The sequence below is a fragment of the Kogia breviceps genome, chromosome 5 (assembly GCF_026419965.1).
Source record: "Kogia breviceps isolate mKogBre1 chromosome 5, mKogBre1 haplotype 1, whole genome shotgun sequence".
In the NCBI taxonomy this organism is placed as follows: domain Eukaryota; kingdom Metazoa; phylum Chordata; class Mammalia; order Artiodactyla; family Physeteridae; genus Kogia; species Kogia breviceps.
This window is the reverse complement of record NC_081314.1, coordinates 119460196-119487520: the sequence shown is the minus strand read 5'-3', so window position 1 is coordinate 119487520 and position 27325 is coordinate 119460196. Positions and strand designations below refer to the sequence as shown.

General features: G+C 35.3%; 1 protein-coding gene across 19 annotated transcripts in view; it reads left to right on the top strand.

The window, feature by feature from the left end:
* The window catches only part of ROBO2 (roundabout guidance receptor 2), a 1699370-nt gene that overhangs the window by 1498362 nt on the left and 173683 nt on the right, over window positions 1–27325 (top strand). The window lies entirely within an intron of this gene.

The window sequence follows — 27325 nt, the reverse complement described above, 5'->3', positions numbered from 1 at the left end:
CAATGTTGTGTTAGTTTTGGCTGTAAAGCAAAGTGAATCAGTTATATATATACATATATCCCCTCTTTTTTAGATTTCCTTCCCATTTAGGTCACCACAGGGCACTGAGTAGAGTTCCCTGAGTAATACAGTAAGTTCTCATTAGTTACCTATTTTATACATAGTAGTGTGTATATGTCAAACCCAGTCTCCCAGTTCATTCCACCCCTCTTTCCCTCCTTGGTATTCATAAGTTTGTTCTTTATATCTGTGTGTCTATTTCTGCTTTGCAGATAAGTTCATCTGTACCATTTTTCTAGATTCCACATATAAGCGATATTATACAATATTTGTTTCTCTCTTTCTGACTTACTTCACTCTGTATGACAGTCTTTCGGTTTATCCACGTCTGTGCAAATGGCACTATTTCATTCCTTTTTATGGCTGAGTAATATTCCATTGTATACATGTACCACATCTTCTTTATCCATTCCTTTGTTGATGAACATTTAGGTTACTTCCATGTCTTGGATATTGTAAGTAGTGCTGCAGTGAACATTGGGGTGCATGTATCTTTTTGAATTGTGGTTTTCTCCGGGTATATGCCCAAGAATGGGATTTCTGGGTCATTTGATAGTTCAGTTTTTAGGAACCACCATGCTGTTTTGTTTTGTTTTGTTTTTGAGGAACCAACATACTGTTCTCCATAGTGGCTGTACCAGTTTACATTCCCACCAACAGTGTAGTAGGGTTCCTTTTTCTCCACATCCTCTCCAGCATTTATTGTTTATAGATCTTTTGATGATGGCCGTTCTGACTGGTGTGAGGCGATACCTCATTGTAGTTTTGATTTGCATTTCTCTAATGATGAGTGATGTTGAGCATCCTTTCATGTGTTTGTTGGCCATCTGTATGTCTTCTTTGGAGAAATGTCTATTTAGGTCATTCGCCTGTTACCAAGTTTTGAGGTTGTGGTGAGGCAGCAATAGTTAGCTGATGCATATACCTCTTAAGGGAAAAGGCATGTATTCGTGATTTTATGTACTTTACACTGCCTGGAATATAGTAGATAGTAAGGAAAAATTATTCAGTCAAATGAAATGAAACTTTGCTTTAAGAGAGTAACAACTTCACTAGGGAATTAGGCAACAGAAACTTTATCGTTTACTTAACTAGTGCCTATGAGAATCACCTCTATCCTCTTACTGAGTTCTGGGCTTGGGACCAACATTAAGCTTTTTCATCATAAAATCATTATAAGAGCCAGGATAAAAATGCTTATATGCAAAGCTATGTGAAAAGAAATTATCTGAGGAAATGTGAATAAAAATCATAAAAAATCTATTTCATTCTAGATATCTATAGATAGCTATAAATTGTTTATAAATATCTTAGCTCTCTAAGGTAATTTTTTTGTAGTTTTAGTGGTCACCAAGTGAAAGGTATTTCTAAGAATACTGGATATTTAATCGGATATGTCAATTGACTTAATGTGAAGGTGTAATAATAATCATAGTACAATTACCTTGATTGTTCTTTGGAATTAACATTTATAAAATATTCTATTCTATAATTCAATATTAAGTTTTACAGAAGAAAACTTGAGCTTGAAGTTCATAGCATGAAATAATCATTCTTAGTGTAGAAGCAAATGGTTATTAAGATTATAAAAACAAAATAGTAATAAGAAGAAATAAAGGGTATATATTTTCAATTTTTATCTTTTAATTTTTAAAAAACACATATGGAGGTAAGTGAAATTTTAGGTTCTGAGATACAGAGTTAGGTTTGCAAATATATTTTTAGAGAAATGAAAGGATAATATATGTGCTGTAAAGTCTGTAAGTCCTTAAAATACATTATAAATGGCTTTTTCTCTATTTACCAAAAAATGTGTTCCTTTTAATCACAGAGAGGACAGTTTGGTTGAGTTTCATTGAAAGTAAGGAAGAAAGAAATCTGCATCTTTCATTAAAATCTCCATCAGCCGTGTTTCCATTAGAGTTCACTGAAAAAATGACTCATAAAACCAACAATTTTATGCATCAGGTGACAGGTTTTGACAGAAATAGCACTGCAGTTTTTGCTATATGCTGCATTTTGAATCTTAAACTATGTGATTAGGTGTGCTTTATATGACTTCCACGTGCTTAGCTAGCAAAATCTGAGTTTATTTATACAAAATTATTCAAGTGAAAAAAATGGTGTCTCTCAAGTGAGTAAAGTCAGTCCTTGAAAAATACCAGAGGGGATTGATTGGCTAGCATTTTATTATCAAGTGAGCCATTGTAGCTCTGCTAAAAGTAAAGCACAAACCTTCTTGGAAAACACAATGAGCTTTTTTATTTTTAATGATGCAAAAATAAAAATAAGGAATCCCACCCTTTAATAAAGCAACTTTCTGTTTCAGCTTCTAATAGTTCAGCTCTAGTTAAAAAAAATCTACCAGTGTCCTATAAACAGAAAGGAATAAAATGTTCTAAATTTGTAATGTGTGCCGTAAGCTTTTGCTTTTCCATTTGAGAAATATCTGGTTGCTAATCTTTAGATACTCTCTAGACACTTTTCTCTGGGCATATTTTAGAATAATTACATTATAGAGTCAGCTGGTTTTTATTTAGAATTAAGAATCCAGTTGTTAAAGTGTTCAAATCTACTTTTTCCACTTTGTTGGTGAATGAGACATTTCACTTCTTATTGTTAGCATGGAATACTAATAGTGTAACTTAAACTAACTTGAGCCATTTTCTTGTAAGGGAAGTGAAAGGAATGCATGCTTTAGAGTAAAAGAGCCCTGGGTTTCTAACTCTAAGCCATATGACATTTAGAAAGTCAATTCCTGAAACTCAGAAACATACATCTTTGAACTGGAGATACTCTCTTGAAAAGTGTTGCATGGTTTAGGGGTTATATATCCAATATGGTGCCTGCTGGGTGATAGATATCCCAAGAATGATGAAGATAATTAGAACAGATATATTTAGCACATTTTAATTTTTATTCCTTTTTTCCCAGCAGTTAACTTGAAAAACATTTAAATATTATTCATGGATACTTATATATATGATTTTTGTTTTTTTTAATATCAAAGATGGTAGAATCAGTAGAACAAGGCTAAAGCCTTCATCTTTTAGAGATACTAGAGATTTCTTTGTGATATTTGTAAGTCTAGGCAGGGTAAAGATGAGTTTAATGGAAGAAAAATGCCTTTGTTATACGTTATATATTTTAGAATCATTTTTTGAGATAATAGATGGCATTCAAGCTGAGTAAGTAGAGAATTTTGATTCATTTATTATACTGCAGAATATAGTGAAACATTAATTGTGAATGCACATTTAAACTTCTATAAAGTTAAAAAAGCTTCTTTCAAATGCATAATTTTCTTTTACATTTCATTACATTTGTCAGTTTCAATAGTTATGTCCTTTAATGTTATATAGATATAATTTTACAAAAATCCAAATGCATTTGAGAACAGTTGTGATTTTCAAAGGAAATCGTAACAGATGCATTATAAGTGGATTTCTATATGTTCTTAATTCCTAGTTATATCAAAATTTTCTTCAGTAGCTTGAAATTCAGTGTAAAAATGTTTCACTAAGAAACCTTTATAATTTCCAATTCTCTCCATTTAATTCTTATGAATTTTGAAGTTTTAGAATTGTCCATAAAATCAAAATTTTCAATTGATATGTTAAAAATATTCTCCAAACTTAAAACAAACAAAACTATCTCCTCCTACATCTTTCCTAAATTATTATGATCTCATAGTGCTTTTCTCTGAACTCCTCTATTTTTCACTCTCTAGATCACACACTCTTGGCTTAATGTCCTCATGACAAGAGGGTATAGCTATTTCAATGAAAGCCTATAGGGTTCAGGTGTGTTTTGGTTCATCATTGCATCCCCTGATGCTAGTGCAGTGCTTGCCCAAGTTGGTTTTATTTAATATTTATTAAATGAGTAAATGAGAAGAATATTGAAAGATCTCACTCTGAAATTTCAGTGTTCCACCACTGTCAGTCAAGATGCACTATTTGATTTCTTCCTCATTCCTTCTTTGCTTCTTTCCAGGCTTTCTCCGTTTCTCTTTTTTCCCTTCTTTCTTTTCCCTACTTCCCCCCCGGGAAAAACAATAAACATCTCACTGAATTACATTTTAAGTTGGAATTTATTTTAACTGTTAGTTAATAGCAAAATAATGAAAAAAATGATCTTTCAAAATTCATTGAATCATCCATAAAGTATCACACTCATTCATTGCAATCAGAATAGTGAGATGTTCTCATTACATGTGGAAAGGGAGACTATGAGAGGACAGATTTCTAAATCCTATTTCATAGGAATAGTATTGGGAAGTGACTGACTTGTGGAAATATAGTCTCCCTCTCCTTCTGAGTATGTATAGTTAAACTCAGATAAATTAATCGTGCTTCCGTTTCAATCTTATATAGTGAGTACAAGGAGCATGCTTTCGGGTAAAACAAACATTGTCTCCAATCTCACAGTTACCCTTTACTATCATGGGAACAGTGGGCAATATATATTGTATATATTTGTATGGCTAGATATTCTCATTTGTAAGATGGTAATTTAACAATATCTATTTTGGGTACTATTATTAAGATTAAAGCAGATAATTCTTGTCAAGGATTTAGAACAGTAACTAGTATATAGTAAGTGCTCAATAAATGTTAGCTATTATTATGAATAGATCAGCTTACAGGTGACAGGATTAGTTTTTAAATGATTAATTTGATGTGTGTGAGTTTTGTGCCCTAAAACCAAAATGTTTTTCCATAAAAATGTAAATTATAGAAATCATCGGAAAAGTTCATTTAATTTGCAGAAATAGGTTTGAATATCAAGAGCACACATACAAACGAATGTGAATCAAATTGCAGTATTCTCTAAAGTTTCCATTTCTTCAGCTTGCTCTGTAAACTTGTATTTCTCATAGTTCTCCTCCAGGATTCCTACCACATCCTTGAGTGATGCATTTTAATTTTATGTTTTCAGTTATTACATGAGTGCTGACCTTTCCTCAGTGAATAGCTACCGCCTAGCTATCACAGATCTTCATGTTCAAACCAACTCAACATTGTAACTTGGATGTCTCACAGATATTTTATTCTATTTTCTCATTTGTCCAAAACTAAAAGTACCATCTTACCTATTAAGCTGCTCCAAATTGGGGGAAAATACTTAACAAAAATATTATATCTGCTCCATAATTGTTCTTCCATGTCATCTTTTTAATTCGTTAAGCATTTATGGAAGAACTTCCTAATCATTGTATTCGACTTTGGGAGTGCGGAGTTTAATAAGGAGGGTTTCTCCCCAACACTCATCTCCATGGATTGATTTTTATAAGTCAAAAATTTAAAGGCTGGCTTTTTTTTCTTTTACTTTAATCTAAATTTCTAATCATATCCACTAAGTGGAACTTATAATTTCACATTCACTGGCCATACTAGTTTCCATTACTGTTTTGCTTATATTATAGGTTGTAAGGGCTAAAAGGAATTGGAGATAATCTAATCTCTCAATTAACAGATTCTGATTGGTCTAATAATTTGAGATTTTTTTTTCCAAACAGCTATAATAATGAGGTATGTAAAGTTTAGTTAATATTCCTGATTATTTCTGAAAATTACTAAACATTTTCTCTTTTTTAACCGTAGTTCCCACTAGAGTCCTAAGTCATTAATGACTGAAATGGTATCTTATTAACTGTTATCTTACAGGTCCTATTTGAGTGCATAGCATGGAGTTGTAATTAAATGATTATTTGATTAATTTACATCAATTAACTACCCAAATCAAAGGCAAGTAAAAAAAAAAAAGGCAAGTAACAATATGACCTTTTTATAATGTGAGTTTCTAGAAAGGAAAGTGAAGGAATCACTAGGAGACTGGAAGATTTATCATGTGTTTTAGGTGTCTTCAAATACATGCCCTTCCTGTCGCTCCTTCGGAACATTTGTTCTCAGTCTTCATTTCTCATCAACAATTACAACTGGATTGATCAGGGACCTTCATTGGAATTTTTAACAAAAGAACGTGTGTTTAGCCTTATTTGAGATTGGCATCCCCTTCAAAAATCTTCTTACTCTGGGCCTTTCTTTTATACCATCCCTTTAACTATTTGTTCATTTATGGCACAAATACCTGCTAGTACGTTAATTTTTTAAAACTTGTCCAGGACATTGATATTTATTTTGATAGCTACTCTGTTGTTTATCACATGAACATGATTTTGTTTCAAAAAAAGATAAGCATTCAATTTTGTTTCACTGTTTTTGTATTTTCTATTGTTCTGCCTTGTTAAATGCAGCACAGTCTCTAGTTATCAATTTCTATATAAATACATATTTCTGTATATTTCCACTGTCATCACATTGGTCATGCACTATGCCAAACCCCCGACTCCTTTACAATCAAAACTTTCCTGAATACCTACCAGTTTTTATATTCAGGAACCTTTTAATTTAGTCCTTACTTACACTAATACATCTTGAGGCAGAAAGATGGAAATATTATATTAATCTTCTACACAGCAACAATGTATGCTATGATATCAGATATCATTTTAACTCTGTACTGGCATCATCTGTGCAGAACATTATTATTATTATTAATCCATAGTGTAGCTGACCTATAACATTTCACAGCTTGACATGTTGAAAGGTTGTCCTTTGAATATTTCTTTGACATTCTTCTAAATTCATAAGAAGCCACCATATACTCTTGAAATTTTCTAGGATTATTATTGTTTTTCATTATAGTTAATCTTATTTAATTGTCTATTCTATTTTTCTCCCTTTCTAATGACTTATTTATATTATTTTGTTTATATCACTTCTAGTAATAGAAGTTGACATGTTGCTAACTCAGTTTGTTGGGATACCATATGAATCATCATGGTTTGGACAAGTTAGTTTTGCAGTCATTCCTACACCCAGGCTGTACCTGTAATTTAGGCTACTATCTCCCAGGTGTGTGAAAGTGGCTTAACACTAAGAAATGGCAAGAGAAATTGCTTGAATAAGTTTACTGTTGATGTAGAGTAGATTTTTTTGTTCTATGGCTAATGTAAAGTAGGTTTTTAATTCTATGGCTTGTAATTTGAAAAGGTAAAATTATCATGATATAACAAATAGAAGAATGAAGCTATAATGCTGAACCCAAAACAACCAATTTAACTACCTTTCAAATGAATAGAATTACTACTGTAGTTAGAAAAGCTTGCATATCATTTGATTAATGGCAGAATCTTTTTCACATCTTTGAGGAGACAATAAATTAAACTTGAAAAAATGTTTGAGCAGCTACAATCATTAATGAAAAACTTATTTTTGTAAATTACAAGAACTAGGGGAAAGATTGTATAGAAACATTCAAAAAGTATGACACACAAAAAAATTCCTACAGTAGCTGACATTGTGAATATAGTTAATTAGGACAAAACAGGTGAACTGAACGTAAGCAAGAGTAAAAATCTTTCTTTTCTTCCTTCAAAAAAAATTTTGGTGATAATAGCCAATGTTCCTTTTTATTCATTTATTAATGAGTATCAAATACCATCATAACATACATGATCTCATTTGCAAAGAGATTTTCTTATAATATTTCACTTTACAATAAACTCCTCTGAGGTAAATGGTAACTAAAGAACTTTGTCAATAAAGTGTCCTTAAATGTGGAAGGAATTTGCAAAGTCAATGCCAATTTTTATTTTTTTCTCTTACAAAATGGTTATTATCAAGGCTGTTCATGTCTTCTTGTACTAAAGCGATGGAGAAATTATTCAGTAAATATTATTAGTGTTCCGATATGACCTTGAATTCTGAGCACGCTATTTAGTACCATGGTGTAAAAATATACCATAATATCATAGCACATTCTACATAGAACTACATTCTACGTAGAACCACAAATAAGTAGACTGCAACTGGATGTCAACTAGAAAATGAAATAATATTGAAAGCCATTTAGTACTTTCACTTGTAGTTTGATGCAGTATGCCAATGAAAATAGTCATTAAAGATATCAAATTGAGAGTGAACAGGAGTTGCTCTTTTAAGATATGAAACATAATTACTTATGTTTTGTTGGTAATTGAAGAAACCTCAAGGCTTGGCCCTGCTTCAAAGGGAAGGATCTTAGCTTCGTAGAGAGGAAGTAGGGGACAGTCTTGGAAATGATGGGCAAACATTCATGTGAAAATATGAGGTTTTAATAACAGCTAAAAGATATACAACATGCTGCTTTTTGTGTGCAATGCTTTCTTTCATTCTGTTTCAATTAAATATCTAGTTCTAATACACAGAAGTGAGAAATTCAGTGGCAAAAGGAAAATGAAAAGAGGACAAACAAACAAACTTCTTTTCATCCCAGTATGCCTAGGCAGCAGTCCAAGAAGTAGATCTTAGGCACCATATGTGCTGTCCTCCCAATAGGGATGACATTTTACATGGAATTGAAAAGGCCTGGGCTTGTCTGAATTCTGCCAGATCCTTTTTGCTTTTTCTCAATATAAGATACCTCTCTAGGTACAATCCGCTCTCAAAAGACTCAACATTAATTGTCAAAAGGAAGGCTCAGCATGGCCAGTGTCTTTTTCTATCATTTAGTTCCCAACATCTAACACAACTCAGGGTCACAATCTAAATATGGTGATGCGAAGCATCTTCAAGATGTCTGCATGTAGGCACCAATTTCCCCAGCTCCCAATTACACATCTTCCTTCTGTCTCAAGAGTGCTGAAGGATTATTTGTTGCTTTTCAGATAACCCTTGGTTCTTGTTTCCACATGAAGTAGAGATTATGCTCTCCCTCCAGCCCTTTTAAAGTCCAACACACCCAGTTTTGCCATGTGTGAGCAATCTGCAGGCACTATTAGCTCTGCTTGAGTAGCTCTTGATAACACTCTCTAGGAAGTCAATTAAAGATGTCAGGGGGTGGGCTGGACTGCTTTTCTTTTACTCACAGGCATTTGGAGAGTAGAAGATGGAACTGTCAGGAACAGGTGATTTTTGATTCTTGAGGAACTAAACCTGATTTGTTTTTTCCTCTCGCTATTTCAACTGTTTTCTTTTTGTGTTCTTGAGAAGATTTATTTTAATATTTAGGCATTACCAGCTATATAATACTGAGGATCAGATACCCAAGCTAGTAAATGATGAAAATATTTGTTCAGCAATTAAAGATATAAAGAGAGAAGATGTCTTACAAATTTGAGCATAGTGAAAATTTGTAATAAGAAGGAGCTAATTTTTTGGTTAAAATATTTACATTTAAACTAAAATTAAATGATTGCTCACTAAAAATTAGGCATAAAAATCTCCTGGGGGCTTCCCTGGTGACGCAGTGGTTGAGAGTCCGCCTGCTGATGCAGGGGACACGAGTTTGTGCCCCGGTCCGGGAAGATGCCACATGCCGCGGAGCGGCTGGGCCCGTGAGCCATGGCTGCTGGGCCTGCGCGTCCGGAGCCTGTGCCCCGCAACAGGAGAGGCCACAACAGTTAGAGGCCCGCGTACGACAAAAAAAAAAAAAAAAAAATCTCCTGGCATTGTAGTAGTGTCATTCTTTGCACTTGCTTGCTACTATTGTGATTCTTTCTTTTGCTGAAAATCTTAACCCAATTTTTCTGTGTTTTTAATAAGAAAGACTACCCTAAAAGTAAATGATTTATTTTTTCTTATATAATATAAAGCAAAATTAAAGTGCCACAACTTTTAATCTAATCTAATGTAAACTTTTAAACCAATTATTTAGTCCCAGTAAACATTATTTTGCTTATGCAAAATATTATTTGATGTTACTTTATATTCCACTGTTAAATTAGTGCAATAACAGAGAAATTTCCATGATATTGTATTTAATCTACTACTTTGTTATATATTTATGTACTTAACCGGGAGAATTATCACTGTGGGGAGATGCATACTTTATAAGGGAGAATATATAACTTTGAACGTCACTGTCTATTTGATTATGCAAAACCATGAAAATAAATGAATACTTCCACTTTGCTAATTATGTGCTAAATGCCAAAAAGTGCTTTCACCTAATCCTCATTGTCACCCTAGATGATAGGCACCATTATCCCCATTTTACAGATGAAGAAGCAGAAGTTTACAGAGGATAAATACCTTGCCCCAAGTTCCATGTTGATAAGCAGCAGTGCCAGGACTCAAACCAAAGGCTTTCATTCACCAAAACCTGTGGGCTTCACCTGCAGAGGGCCAGGAACTGCTGAAGATGTAATGTTTTGTCTGTACCTATAATTGCAAGAAATATAATCTCATAATGATTATGTCACTGAGAAATGAACTGTCTCCAAGATGGTTACATGTGTTTTCTAATGTTCTGTTTAAAATAAATGAAAACACAAAAAAGTTTGAATCTGACTAAAAGTTTAGTTTTGCTGAAAAAAGAGATTGACATCTAATTTTTAAAAAATGAAGACTGCAATTCTCAGGGCTTGAGCTACCATTAGAAAAGCTGCAATAGTTCATTATACAGAAAGATAACAGTGTAATATTGATCAGCAATTCACTCACCATTAGCTTTTGTTCTCCAGTTTTTATGAAAAAGCAATTGTACAGAATCAAGCCCATATTAGGGATTCATTCAAAGAAGCAAGTTTCATCATGAATTTTAAATTAAAAATAGATTTAGCCTAATGTTTGAAATCACCATCTCACAGCATGATATAATAACTGATTATAATGATGACCTTAGTTTCCAAGTTAAATTATTTTTAGTATACTTTAATTATTGGGTTAAGGAATTATAAAATATGTGTGTTATGCTTAAGTTTCTTTCAAAATAATAGAAAATGAAAAAAAAAGTATATTTTCAAATCCTGGTCCCTCCTCTTGTTAACTGGATGAAGTTGGTAGGTATCTTCAAATATTTGTCTTTTCATTCAAAAGCCTACCTACCTCACAGGGTTATTGTGGGGTTTCCATGATAGGCAAGAAATCTTGATCATTATTAGACACTGATTTATCCCATCCAATTAGACAACTGAGATATTTTTTTTAAAATGCAGAACATAATCTTGAAAATATTATGAATGTTTTAAGCAGTGATATAAGTTCCTGACATTTTTCTGACCATTTGAATACTGTGAAATTTGTGTTAGTTTTTAACTTTGAAAATAAGAAACTACTAGCATTCCACTACTGGAAGATCATTCCATAATAATGCCCCTCAAAGCATACTATATATTTTACTAAAGCAAATGACAAGCAGCTTCTCATACATTTATTGAGTAAAATCATTAAACCAGTGTAGGGAACTTTCTACTAAAGATGCATATGTAATAATCAGCTGTATCCAGTTTAGTCTTATCTTGATGACAAGAATTGAAATTCCTCACTCATCTATTCATTCAGTAAATATTTACTTTGCACTTGCTATGTGCCAAGAATACCATTCTAGACCCTGGGGATACCACGGTAAACAATGAATGAGGTCCTTCCTTTCACGGAGCTGGCTTACATTCTACTGAAGGCAGATAGATAATGAACAAGCTGGCAGACAAAATAATTCCACATATGTGATATGCAGGGGGGAAATACCAAAAGAGTGTGATATGTGTGATCTTGTTGCTTCTTTAGATTGGGTAGCCATAAAAGGGAAACTCAAAGAATTGACATATAAACTGAGATTTGATGGACGAGAAGAAGAGAGCTAAAAGGAAGTCTTAGGGGAAGAACATATCACAGTGAATAGTGTAGCAAAAGGACCTAAAGAAGTCTTTGCCTTGCTAGAAGAAGAGAAGGGCCAGTGTGGCTGGGGGAGAGGGAACAAGAGGAATGGGTATCATGAGATGAGAGTCCAGATCTCAAGATGCCTTGTAAGCCAGAGTAAGGATTTGGATGTTTCTGTAGATATGATGAGTCTTTTGGAGAATTTTAAGCAGAAGGATGGCAAGATTTGTTTTACAATTTTAATAAGGACTCTGTTGGCTATGTGAAGAATTGACTGTAAGAAGAGTAAAAGTAAGATTGTTAAGAGTCAGCTGCAGTATTCCCTGAGAGATGACAGTGACTCAGACCAAGTGATAGGGGTGGGAGTAAAGAAAAATAGGCAGATTCTGGATAAGTCTCTTGGTAATTGGGGCTTACCATTGGACAAGATGATGATAATGTGTGTGTGTGAGGGGAGTGTTCGTGGGTGACAGAAATGGAGGAAAAATAATAATTGGTTGGTAATTTATACCCGATTGTACCACAGACAAAGACACAAAAGTTTTGTGGGGTGTGGGGGAAGATTTGTGTGACAAAAATCAAGAATTCAATTTTGGTCACGTTAAATTCAGGATACTCTTAGACATTCAAGTGGTGATGTCAAGCAGGCAGTCTACAATTCCAGGGAGCTGGAGGCATTCATTTTAGAATCATCAGCATGGAGGCAGGACTGACAGAGGTTAACTACGAAGAATTTGTGTCTGGGAGCTCTCCATTTTTGAGTAAGATTGACTATGTTTTAAGAACAAGAAGTTTCTGGCAAAGTACAGTCAAGAGTAATGGCTAGAGGGAGGAAAATTATGAAAGTATCTCAGAACACAAGATAAGAAATACAAGCTTAAATTAGATATATTTTTGCAGTGCTTTAATGGTATTGGTTTCATCATGTAGGATTTGGGGGAGAGTACAAAAAAATCACTATAGTTGTTTTCCACATCTTAACTCTCAGCAATATTATCAAGCAATTTCTATGGCTAAGCTACTACGGGAGAGAAACATGAAATAATCACATCTATAATGGAGACATAGTTAATTTCCAATATGTTTCCATCTGACTCTTTTTAGTCTTACAAGGCACTGAAATAATACCTAGTGAAGGCAATTAAATATAATACTTGATTAATATATCTATTGTATGGAAAGCCTCTTCTACCTAAACATTAAAAATATTCAGAAAGAAAGAAAGACTATGTTAGTATATTTTAGTATTATCTCAAATGACTTTGTCTCTAATAACCACCATCTCTAAGATGGCCACTTTATCTAATGGAAAAAGAACAGAAAAACAGCATCCAGGACTCTGCAGGAACAAAATTATTTTTAGAAAATAACATTTTTTAGTTATTGGGTTGCTTAATTTTTGAAGACTATTGAAAATACACAGTGAATGTTTTGTTATACAAATATATTCCATTTTGAAAACAATTAAATGATAATAAAGCATTCTCTTTTTCTTTACATCATATTACAGTAACGAAGCTGTTACCTCTCCAGATGCATTTAATGAGTTTTAACTAACATTTTAAGGAGCTGACATTATCATAAACCTAAGAATTAGACAAAATTGAATTTACTGGTATAGAGAAAGATTTCTTAAGCTAATTGTATTGTTTAAGATGGACTATAATTATTTTATGATGTACCACCATCTTTCTATAAGAAAAACTATATTAATGGATAATTATACTTAATCTTTTTTTATCCTTTTTTCCAAGTTTTAAAATAAAAAACTCATGATGTTTTTATACACTCATATCATATGAGTATAAAAGGCATAGATATATCAAGGAAAATAAACCAAAATTTTTATAAAGTTAAAGTTTTTCACATTTTCTCTAAATAAAACTCCATAAAGAAACTTCAAATGGAGGTAAGTTTTTATTTTTAAAGGAGAAATCATTTATAATATTCTTGATTCACATATTTAAAGTGGGCTTATAGAATCACAACTTATAATTTGGGAGAAATGAGGAACTTTTTAAAAATAAGTGATATTTTGCCTTTTATGGGTCATGTGTTGACAGTGAATATATGTGATGGCTTTAAGCCTCTCTCATCTAGAGCAGTCACCACTGCTTGCTTCTTCCCCTGTAACTTCCTCATTTTTTATTCAGTCCTCTGTTGAGGCACTTAAGAGACCTAGGTCTAGATCAAAAGGTTATCTTACTCACCTTTGTATCTCTTGTACCTAGCTCAGAGTTGGCCTTCAATTCATAAATGAAGAGACCTTCTTAACATTAAATTTTTCTGAATATTTATTCTACCTTAGAAAATAACTAATTAATCGAGTTATATATTTTGATCTCAAAGGTCAGCCTTATTACCATTCTACAGGTATTTTGTTGGCATTTATATTTGAAAGCACCAATTTTCTGTAAACTTGCAGTTTGTGTCACTGAGTGACTTGTGAGAAACCAGGTTTCCATACCCTCTTCCCAATTCTTTGTGTTGAATACAGCTGGAGCACTCTTAGTCAAAATTATTTTTCTTTATACATTGTAAAATATACCTATTAGTAAGTAATTAAAACACTTACAGGGTTCAAAAATCAAAATGTATGAAGTGCATATGGTGAAGTCTTCCTCTCTCATCCCTCACTTCCCACTTTTGTTTCTCTCTGCAAAGGCTTTGTTATTAGTTTCTTGTGTGTCCTTGCAGAGATTGTTTTTTGTACATGCAAGCACATTCCAGCATGTTTCTTTTTGTAATTAATTAAAGCATACTGTGCATGTTTCAACCCCAGCTCTGAAGGTGGCCCTGCTAAAATGACTTTCTTGTTGAAAAGTTTCCCTCCTTTGTATCCTAATACATTTTCATTGTGGTTCTATGATGCTGCATGCTTTTTTTTCCTTTCAGATTGTGATTTTTGACTTATATTTTGGTAACTTTCCTAAATCTCTTTAGCACCCTAAGGCCAAGATCTCTGCTTGAAATATCTTGTACTTCTAAGTGTGATAGATACATAGCACCTGTCACCATCAAAATATTCAGTACCTACTTTTTAAATAAAAAAGAAACCAATGATTTAAAAAACTCTTCTGTTATCTCAAATTAGTAGTTACAACTAGAACTAACTGAAAAGTGAAAATATCTAATTTACTTGGTATCAATTAAACAAAACAAAATTAAATATCATATTAAAATCACCTTTTAGAAATGGGCTGGGTAAAACTTATTGAGCAAAGTTAAACTTTTTGATTTGGAGCAACCAATGATATTTTATTACCCAGATAATACTTTACAACATAAATAATGATACCTAAATACGTTTGACTTTAGAATTATACTGTTATATATAAATCCTAAATCTGATAGTACTCACTCATAGTAATTATCACCATCCAGTAGCAATTGCATAGTATTTGACTGTCTGACTCTCAAGACCTTAAAAGAGGAATTATTTTATACACAAGATAGGGTTCTTTTTTTTATTTTATTTTTTTTAAACATCTTTATTGGAGTATAATTGCTTTACAATGGTGTGTTAGTTTCTGCTGTATAACAAAGTGAATCAGTTAAACATATACATATGTTCTCATATCTCTTCCCTCTTGCGTCACCCTCTCTCCCATCCTCCCTAAGATAGGGTTCTTGAAGACAGGGTTCAGGGTCCCTTTTTTTTTTACTAGCATTCTTAATTCCTAACAACAATAATAATTCTTATTTCTGAAGTGTTTCCTTTGCTTCACAATGTGCTTTACAAAGATCGCTTTCTTTATTCTTCATAACTATCCAAAGACATGAACTTTAATATCCCCATTTTACAGATGAAGAAGGTGAGCCTTAACGTGGCTGAGACTTAAGACCATCAAGTTAATAAAGTAGCAGAGCCGAGCCTCAAACCCAGGCCTCTGACTAAGCCCATTATTTTAACCACAATGCCTTATTGCCTCCCTGTCAAAAAGTAATAGTTCCATAAACATTTATTAAATGGAAGTTCTAGGTATCATGAAAGGAACTGGGCAAACAGTGGAGAGTAACTGGAGTGCACCTAGAAATAGAAAATAGTGTGAAGGTCCTAAGATGGAAAAGAGCTTGCTATGTTCCAGGACCTGAGGAAAGGCCAGTGTGGGTGCGAATTATGATTGAGAGGGCAAAGATGAGGCAGTAGCGATTTTTAGAGAATAAACCACACAGAAGAAAAGAGGAGTGTAGTTAACATTCTGCCTGGATTTCCTGGAACTGTCCTGGCATAATTATGAAGAATGCTTCCATTTACTTTCTCAAATGTTTAATATGGAAGATAAAATAATAATAGGTAAGGTTAATGATTTTAGATTTCAGAAGGAATGAATAAATGTTTCCCCAGCTACTTGTGATATTACCAGGGAAATGAGAAGTCTTAGAGTCCAATCTCCATACCCAACACTTTTATCAACTGACAACATTCCCAGTGATGAACTGAAGCCATATCTCCTAGAAGCTTACTGAAGCAAAGGTCTTCCTTTTAAGTAAATGTGGAAAAAACCATTTCAAGGGCTGTATTAGCCATGTGCTTTAGACATCACTAGATAAATATATGTAACATCTGATTATTTAGGATCCACTAATTCATTTTGAAAATTAATCCATTTGCCAACCTCTGATTTTCTTATTTGGCCCACATTTAATACATGTATTTTGCCTTACATTCAGAACAGTGATGATTTGATTGTTCATTGAGAGTATCAGGAAAAAAGTTTCTAATTTTACCATTTGTAGAAAGTTTGGGGAAGAGTGAGGTGAATGAAGTGGCTGATATGTGGTGCATGAAAATGGCCCAAATTAGGAATTATAATAATTTGTGAATTTTAATAATCTGGCATCACAAATAGCTTTGATTAGAACTAAACAATAAAGGTTTGGCAGACTTTCCGATAAGTTTTACTTAATAAGTTTTGGTACCCTCCCAGGCAGAGAAGCTAAAACAATCCCATGCCACTAGGTGGTTATCTCCACATAGGGAGTTAGCACCTCACCAAGCAGGAAGGAAGTGGCTCTGTTTATTTTTTATCCATGACTATTTTGAGAGTAAAATTGTACTGAGTCTTAGTCCTAGGAATAAGCATGGAGCCCAGAAAATAAAAATATAGCAAAAAACTCTGAGGGCAATTTGATTTATTCCCTTATTGCTGAGCATATACTCTGTGGCTGACCAAGGCTACAGGGTATGAGGAAGAGGGGGATTTTTCTCTAAACCTCCATGCTTAATATGACTTCTTTCTAGTTTCATATAAGATATGAAGGTTTGATTAGAGTTTACATGAATTTTAAAATATTTAAACACTTTTGGGGAAAACATACTTATAATAAATTTTCATCATGAGAACTCAGCATCACTTACACCTTAAAAAGATATCCATTATTTGTTCTTTGGTATCAGTTTGTTTTCACAGAGTATATGGCAGGGTTGGATGGGGGCCTGTGGAGTTGGCATCAGGAATAAAAGAAATTGTGCTACTCATAGGTTCAAGCACATTGTTTGCTGGTTGTTGTCAATGATATAATATGAATTTTCTGAAATAATTTAAATGTGGTCTCTAGCACATTTGCATTCATAAAAAGTGCTTGGATATGCTTCTTGCTTCCTCTTCTCCTGCTTAGCTGTCAAAATATGGTGATGCTTTTGAAGATTTACGGTAGATGGGTAATGAGATTGCTGAATAGTAACCGCAGCATTCAGAATTCATTTGGTAGCAAAAGAAAAGAAGGTTACTGGGTCTTTGGGATAGAGTAGAGAGATGATAGAGCTTTTTTTTAAATCAGCCAATTAAAAAATAAATATGCAGTGTTCTGGATTAGGAAACATTTCAAAGTTCTTGTAATGTAGTAATCAAATAGAACATTTCCCAAAGGTCAGATTACATCCACTTCAGCAAAATTCCTGAAGCTTACAGTAATGCCCATATTTTACAGTATGGACGTATGCAAATCTTAATATTAGATAGGAAAGACTAAAGAGCCCACAGGCATGTGGTACATGATTTTTTATTATGTAAATTTCAGGTATACAGCATTATAGTTCAACAGCTGTATATACTACAGAGTGATCACCTCCACAAATTTATAAAAAATACTTTCATTGTTGCATTTGAATTCAAGTAAGTCTCATGCAGTTATGCTTTGGTCTATGTTCCTGTGTAAAACAGGGAAATAAACAGCATACTCTCCCAGTGGTCATTTTTAAGTTCATGAATTATGGTGAGATTCATTGTTACACTCTAAATCAGACCACTAGTGATTATTGTTACGAAATGTGTTGTTAAAATAGGTAAAATGATGGAAATTGTGAAATCAGCAGAATCACGTTGAAAGCCCATTATACCATATAGCTCACTCATTCAGAAATTTGTTGAGTTTCAGGTAGATGGGAAAAAAGATCGAGCAAGAGTAGTTTCAAAGTAACTGGCATTCTTGACAAGGAAGGTTGACCTTGACCTTCTTCCCCTTCCAACCCTCATTTCATCAGCAGGGGTGAGATTACTTTGAGACCTTGCCAATAGGTAATAAATAACACATAAATTCCAGGACACCCTTGCACTGTAGGGTGCCCTAATGTGTAATAATCCTTAGACTATTGAGTTTATAACTCATGACATCTGGCAGTTACTTGGCATTGTAATTCATGCTGATCGGGCACATCAGAATACACCATGGGAGAGAAATATCAGAGCACTAACCCATTGATACTAGGAAAGGGTGAAATGACAGAGGTACACAGCTGCGCAGACTGTGTACCTCTGTGAACTGTGCAATGTTAGAATGCTGTAAAAGCTAATGCCTTCAGATAAGGACTAACAAGGCGGGAGGAGAGTAGTAATCTATTGGGATCCAGAATAAAGCAGTACATTAATATTTACTTGATAGCACTTTATTTCTTTATTCAAATTGACAGAAGTAGCATTAAGGCAGTCATGAATCTTGAAGTTTGAATGTAAATAAATACTTATGTATATTTTAAATTAAAATGTGCACTTAAATAAATATATAAGTATATTGAATTAAAATTTTTTACAGATATATATATATATATGTATATAATATAAAAAAGATTTGTCCCTTTCAATTTTTTGTTTTCTTTGGTCTTACAGTGAGAGCTAAATGAGGCAAAAAAGAAAGAGTGTGGGAAAAAAAATGAGAAATAGTGGGCAAAAAAAAAAACATTCCATAAAGCACCTGTAACAAGCTTTCCTGATACCTAGAAGCCTAACTGCTTTAGCTGAAGACTTGAGGTTCATGGGACATGAACCAGATTGAAGAGCTAGAAGCAGATAGATGGTTATTTGTGATCGTCCTGTAAATGTAAATGCTATAAAGATGTTGTGATTTTTTATTTATTTATTAATGCCCCAACCCAGATTTAGAGAAAGTAGGAGGCAGTATTTTAGCTTGAAATAATCTGGTGTTTCCCTTTGTTACCATCTTGAGAAACATCACTTAATGCTTTTTTTAGGACTAATCTGTGTAGTTCTGAATTTTAAATTCAATGTATTATTTCTTCCAATATCCAGAGTTAGAGCTATCTCTGTGACTGAGATCGAAATTAGCAAAAGGGCAGGTGCTGGAAGGAGGTTGGGTAGCAGAGTAGAACATTTGGGGGATGTGGAGAGTTTTTGTTTTATAGTAGAGGAAGGCCGTCTTAAACACATTTAGGCCAGTACCCTCAATTCTACACACCGTTCTCCTCCTGACGTACTATTGTATTTGGACACACCCTCTAAGTTCCCCTCATGCCTTTGAGTTTTCTGTGATTCTGGAAACATCAATCCCACATGAACAATTTTGTGGACAATGGCACTTTAAGAAAAAAGAGGAACTGATTAAACATTAATTAGCCTCAATCCACAACTTCCTCACAAGCTAATGGATAGGGTATGCAGATCCCTGTCAAATATCACATGCTAGGCTTTGCCAAAAATAGGACTTCCAAGTGTTGAAGGAGTGCCAACTGCTGGCTCCTTAAGTCAAACCAAAGGAAATGATTACCAGAGACAGGCCTCGAGTCTGCCGTGGTCAGATGTCACCAGTTTGCAGTGCCACATGTGATCCAAGAGTTTATGAATGATCTCAACTCTTGGTCCCCAAGGAGAACATATGCATTACAGAGGTTACAGATACAAATTACAGAGAGCCTGATGTTTCCATGCAATTTCTAAGAATCCTTCAGCAAGTTTTAAACATTAATGGAAAATCTTAAGGAAGGCTTGGCACTCTTAGGGCGACTTCAAATTATATTGCAGATGAGGACAGAACAGGGCTAAAAAAGGATTCGAGAGTAAAGACTTGGCTAAGAAATTTGGAGCTGGCCATTCCTCTTGGATGAGTTGTGTGTTTGTGTGTTTTATTTCCTGCAGAATTCGAGGCTTCACAGAATGCTATGGCTTGAAAATGAGCAAGTCACAGGGTATCCCTGTTCATTTATCATGCTCCAATTCATACCACTGGTTTATCTGGATCATTTGCTGAGTGAATTTGCTTGCACAGGGGATCTTAGTGGGATGAAGGGTGAGAGCTTCTCATTTTGGAATTGTCAGCATGTTGCAGAGGTGCCAGAGTGTCAGCTTGCACAGCGGTAGCAGGATGTCTCCCCACTGAGTTCTTTCTTTCTCATTCCCCTTCTGTGCAGAACAAACCACTTATGACTTGTTCACTAACTATCAGATCTTATTGTCTGTTTAGCTGGTGGCTGGCCTGTCCATTCTGACCATATCTTGTTTGATTGTACCAAATATAATAAAGTAGTTTGTTGTGAATGATGGTTACTCTTTAGATTTATTAGGTCTTTTGGTCTTTGCAACTTCAGAAAAATACAGAATTATCATAACTTAGCCCGTGTAGAGCTTACAGTTGAAGGGGGAAACTCAATTTCAACTGGCCTAAAAATGAGAGGAAACTTCTTTAGATCCCATACGTAGAAAGTCCAGATTTAACATAGTCTTCAGAATTGGTTTGTTCAGTTATGGCATCAAGAACCCAGATATTTTTTCTAGTGTGCAGAGCCTCAGTTTCATTCTGAGGCTGGAGCTCCCCCTGGGGTCAGAGCATGGCTGTCAACAACAGCCATTTAGTGCAGCAGGACAAGACAGTGCACTTTCCTGGGAAGTAGAGTAGAGGACCTGAACTTCAGGCTGGCTGGGATTACACCCAATCATTCCCCACGGTGAGAGGTGCTGTTGGTGATGAGGATAGGAAAATAATGTTTACCCGTTGTAGAAATGGCTATCACTATTTTTCCTAACCCACTGTAATATTTACTATGATATACTATAATTTGTGCTAGCAGTTTTATTGGTTGCATATAAATATGTTGTTCCTTTGAGTGATTGATTTCTGACCTTTTTGAACTGCCTGGCTTTTATTTTAGAGATATACGCGTTTATAGGTAGGCAAGTCAAGGGAACTGTCTCTTAAATCCTACCAACTTAAATTGTTCTTCAGAAATGACATTTTGAAATCAAATTAAAACACTGTGGTGTATTTTATACAATAAGAAAAAGACTGCAACACACCCTTTGAAGAGGAGTTCATCAATTCAATCAACCTGTCAAGTATACTTGATGAACTCGTCTGATGCCCTTCAAGATGGGAGCCCTGGGCTTCTCTGGTGGCGCAGTGGTTGAGAATCTGCCTGCCAATGCAGGGGGCACGGGTTCGAGCCCTGGTCTGGGAAGATCCCACATGCCGCGGAGCAACTAGGCCCACGAGCCACAACTACTGAGCCTGCGCGTCTGGAGCCTGTGCTCCGCAACAAGAGAGGCTGCGGTAGTGAGAGGCCCGCGCACCGCGATGAAGAGTGGCCCCCACTTGCCACAACTAGAGAAAGCCCTCGCACAGAAACGAAGACCCAACGCAGCCAAAAATAAATATAATAAATAAATAAATTAATTAATTTTTAAAAAAAAAGAAAGATGGGAGCCCTGTGGTGGGTTACCTAGTCCCATGTAAGTGTAAAAGAAAAAACTTTTCAGATGAGTGAATCTGAAACTGACACTGAAGGAACAGTATGTGTTTGAAGAAAGAAATAGGAAAAAGTAAGGGAACAAAGAGGTATCTGGGGAAGATTTTCAAGCAGAAAGACCATATATGCTAATGTGCACCGATAATTAGATGTTCCTCTGTGTGTCTACGGCAAGAGGGTTGCAGAAATGTATGTGATGAGCATGGAAATATAAACACAGAGACCTGATTCTATACAACATTTGATATCACATTAAGAAGATAATTTTTTCTTAAGAGCCATTTAAAAGGTTGTGAAAAAGGAATTGATGTGATCATATGTGCACTTTAGCAAACTCATAATAGCCACAATAGAGAGATTAAAAGAGAAATCAGAGAAAAAGTTTAAATAGGATACCCTGGAAGTAATTAAGGAAGAGATAAGGACATCCTGGACTAGGGCAGTGGAGACAAAATAAATAGATACAGGTGATATTACAAATCATTGTAGTATAATGACTCTGCGTAGGGTCTAGAGTCAGACCTGCAGGGTTCAGACTCTGTACTTGTCCACCACAATAGGTCATTCCAAATGACCTATGACATGTCCATGATGCCAGGTTTTGCACATAGTGTGTACTCATTAAATATTAGCTATTATTGTAAGGCAGTTACTTTTAAAATAGGGAGATCAAAGTGTTACTGTGTGTGCTACTGATTCAAAAAAGCAAGTTAAAAAAAATTCTTGTTATTTCCTATATTATGCATGACTAAAGGCTTCTGACAGTCCTTTTAAGTATCAAGATTTACTCAAATTTTGTCTTCTTAAACTAAAATATGCACTGAATGGGCATCTCTCGGAACTAGTCGTTGGTCTTCTACTGAGAAGTCTCTTGCTGCACAGCTCTGACGGCTCAGGTGTACATACAGAGAGAAATCCCGCTGGCATGGAAGCCTTGTGATCAGCGTTGCTTTGAGTTGCCAGAGGTTTCAACTGCTGCTAACCATGCTTTTAATTACATATGTCTTTTAAAATTACCGTTCCCATGATCAGTTTAATTTGTTGTGGATGGTCTTCTTTATCTGATGGTGTGTATGAATACTTCCATCCATAATGTTTTAGGCTCTACATTTTTAATAACTGCTTGGAAGCATGTGTAGGTTGTAAGTCAGAAATATATCTTTCAGAAGTCTGCTAATCATGCAGTCTCATTTCATTATTATTGCTAATTTGTTTTAAAAACGATGAAATGTCAGTGTAATGATTTGCCTTGTCTCTGTTGACTGAGGCAAAAAAGAATTTTGAGAACTATTGAATTAGGACAGAAGGGAGAGGACTTGGTGAGCTAAAGAATGTGGGATAGTAAGAAGCAGGGGTCCAAGAGGTCTGCTCTAAAGGGATACCTAGATGTGAAGCTGTTTTAGGGCACTGTATTAGTTACCTACTGCTGTATCACCAATTACCACAAAACTTAGTAGCTTAAAACAACACACATTGGGGCTTCCCTGGTGGCGCAGTGGTTGGGAGTCCGCCTGCTGATGCAGGGGACGCGGGTTCGTGCCCCGGTCCGGGAGGATCCCACGTGCCGCGGAGCGGCTGGGCCCGTGAGCCATGGCCGCTGAGCCTGCGCGTCCGGAGCCTGTGCTCCGCAACGGGAGAGGCCACGGCAGTGAGAGGCCCGCATACCGCAAAAAACAAACAAACAAACAAAAAAACCACCCACACATTTATTTTCTTACTGTCAGTGGGTCAGGAACCCAGACATGAGTTAACTTAGTCTTCTGCTAAGGATCTCTCACAACGCTGCAAAGCAGATGTTGGTCAGGGCCGTGGTCTCATGTAAAGGCTCAACTGCAGAAGTTTCTGTTCCCAAATTTAAGTAGTTGCTGGCAGGATTTGAGCTCTCAAGGGATGTGGAATGAAGCCTCAGTTCCTTGCCTACCATTGGGTGAAAGCTGCCATTGGCTCATTGCCAAATGGGCCTCTACATCGAGCAATGTGGCATCTTGCATGATCAGAGGAAGCACGTGAGGAGAGAGGGAGAGAGAGAGAGACAGAAAGACAGAACCAAAAAGATGAGGCTTACAACCTTTTGTAACCTAATTTTTGAAATGACGTTCCATCACTTCATTAAAGGCATGTCACCAGGTCCAGCCCACAGTTAAGGGGAGGGGATGAGACAAAGAAAGAAATACCAAGAGGGAGAGGTTATTGCGCAGCATTAGAGAACAAGCCTACCATAGGCACCGTCATGTCATTTCTGTTTTATCCAGTATTCCTTAACCATTTTATAAGACACTGCCAAGCACGTTGTAGCATTCAGTGTCTTCTTGTAGAATTGAATGAATTTGTTACAAATCTTTATGTCATGAGTATGAACTCTATCATATCAAACACAGTAGTAATTCAGAATTTATTGATCTTCCAGAATAACTTTCTAAATCGCTGTGCATGTCAATGTAAAAAGAATTCAAGTCTAACCCAGGTTATGACTAGCTTTGTGAAGTCTCATTTGTGCTTTCAGCTCATATAGAGAAATGAATATTTGAGTTCTAGCCAACTAGATTTCTGTTTTTCCCCCATGGAGATTTGAACCCTTGTATTCTAAACTTAGATCTGCAAGCAAGTACTATATCAAAAGTGTGCCTATTATATCTTTTTTTCTTTAAAGTACAACTTACCTCTACCCTGCCCCCAGCTGTTGTCTTTTTAACCAGATTCTTTTCAGTTCATCATGTTTACTTCTCTTCACCCCATAAAACTTGTTTGGAGCTTTAGATAAACACATATTGCTGCATGTTCTTGTTTTGCCTTACTTGTCAAGCCATACTGAAAATATGGCTCCCAGTTCTTTCTAGAATAGGAGCTTAATGAGTAAAAAAATATAGACTCAATTTGGACTTGCTTTGCTTTTTTACATTTACAGGACTGTTTTAGTTTCTGTTATCTAACATACATAAATCCTTTAGTGTGGAGAACACCTTCTGTTTTTTATATCACTTGCCATAAAGCAGAGGACAAAATCCAAGACAGAAATGAATAATTAGCAAAAAGTTGGAAACAATAAATATTTCATTTTATTTTGTTTACATTTGTGAATGGGTATACAAACCTCAGAAACACAGAAGCAGGTATCAGAACATTTATACAATTTGAGATGAGTAAAAATGACTTTCTGTTTCCTAAGAGAGATTCTATACTTGTTTGCTGTGCTAGAACCTGCTGAAAGGGTTGTTTTTCTCTTGAATGTTTTATTTGAGAGAGAGAGAAAGAGAAGAAACACATTTTATTACCCCCAGAGATGTAACAGAAATGGGTAAAAGAAACGGTATCACTAAGCAAAAATGAATTACTCTATAAACCCCAAAGAGCATTTTACAAGTTGAAGAGGGTACAGTACCAATTATACTATTATCTCACTCTACTCTCTGGGTGAATAGTCGGAAAGCCTAAAATTACTGTTGATGTTAGATTTCTTGGCTTCATTTGCAAATTGGAGTCATTTTCTTTTTTTGTCAGTGCCATAAACACACGTTATATTGTTTAAGAGCAGCGGCCCCTAGTTTGTTATCAAAGGATCCCCCATATCAAAGGACCTTTATTTTTTTCTCTTAATTTTGCTTGTTGCAGACCGATGTAATACTGTGTTTCTGAATCATTTGCAGTGGTCTTAAGTACCATTTGAGCAGAGGCTTTTGGCTTACTTGTCAGGACACCAGTTCTGGAGAAGGTTCTCCAACTGGCCAGATGTGTCATTTTGGACTAGATTGAGAGCCTGCCAAAACACCATTAGCTGCCAGTACCGGATATTGTAGGGGTGCTCACCACCCTGTTACCATAGTTTTGTGGGTCTTAACATTGCATAAATAGGCAGCTGTTCTGTATTAAGAATATGAATGAGTCACCAGGTTGCTCTACCTTGAGGATTTACCTGCAATAGGGCACCACAGTGTTAACCCCTTCTTACCCTCCTGTCTGAACATCACATTTAAATGCACACTTCTCTCAGCCCATTCAGAAGCAAAACCCTATGCATATAAATCACATCCTTCTTGCCAGTTAGACAAGAGAACAGAAAAATGTGCAGTTCGCTGTGCTAAAGTGGAACACATTTCCTCAGCAGCTAAAGCAGCAAATTAATCAGCTTATAAACGAAGAGTGAGCAATTTGTGCTGAATTCTTTCTTACTGCTCCTTCAATAGGAGACAAGGTTCTCTAATCTCATAAAAGGTCATGACTTCATTAAGATGGAAAACATGTTGCAAGAGACAAGAAAAGAAAAGCCTTAAAAGTCACTCAGTTGTCTCTCTGGACCTATTTTCAGGACAGGGGATTTTTATTTATTTGGAGAATGACAATTAACCTGGAGACTTGGCCCAACAAAGAAGCAGAGTGCTGAAGTGGGTCTCATTACAGGACATGAAAGGCAGTTGGTTTGACCTAATCCACATTTGCAGCAGATGATTTACATAACAAGCTAGCACAAGCTGCCCAATTTTGATTTCAAATAGCTGACCAATTTCAAATAGCTTGACCAATTTATATATAGAAAATGTATGTGTGTGTTCATATGTATATATGTATGCAGGTGTGTGTATATATATGTACACGTGTATAACACACATACATATACACACATATATTTGTGTTGGGGGGGGGGTATTTTTTTACCCCAAGGTACATTGGGAAAAAAACCTTGTCTGTGTTAGAATATCAAAGATAGGAAAAGTCAAGACAGTTACAAAAAGCAGAGGCAATTGTGTTATATGGTATATTAGCTGATCTCAACTACATTTTTTATTGAAGTATTGTTGACTTACAATATTATATTAGTTTCAGGTGTACAAGTAGTGATTAAATATTTTCACAGATTACACACCATACAAAGTTATTATAAAATATTGACTATATTCCCTGTGCTGTACATTACTTCCTTGTAACTTATTTATTTTATAACTGGTAGTTTGTACCCTTTAATCTCCTTCACCTGTTTTCTCAACTGCTTTTTCTAACGTTTACCCTAAAGTAGATATGGTCCTTATTTGCTAAATAAAACCAGCATTCTGCAGTCTGATAGGACCGAGTCATTTCTCCAGGCTTTTCATTTTGCCAGGGGAAGAAAAGTGCACAGATAGATAGGTGACATTTGGAGAGCCAGGCATGCCAGATTTTCGGAGGTTACAACGGAGGTCCAACCTGCTGTTCTCCTAATGAAAAGAGGGGAAATTCAGACTGGCAAAACCGCTATAAGGGATATCTCTGCTCCGAATGTCACGCTGCCCAGATGTCGCTCGGCAGGTGGAGATGCAGACAGAATGAAAATGTAGCCTTGTGTATGTGGGTGCTAGTGCATTGCAAGGGTGAACAATGAGTCTATCTTCAAAAGTGTAATGAAAACAGTGTGGATCTTGTCCATATTCATGTCACAAGAAAGGGCTTTCTCAAGGAGTTCTCGCCCCACTTCCCCTCCCAGACTGAACAGGCATACATGCTCCCAGACCACGTGCACATGACTTGTTTCAGGGCTTTAAGTATAACAACTTATTTTAATGCATTTATACACATGTATGTATGCATATATGCTTTTTAAATAGAAAATGGGATCATACTACGTAAGCAGTTTTGTACCTTGAGTTTGTATTAAATGTCAAAACTATATCAT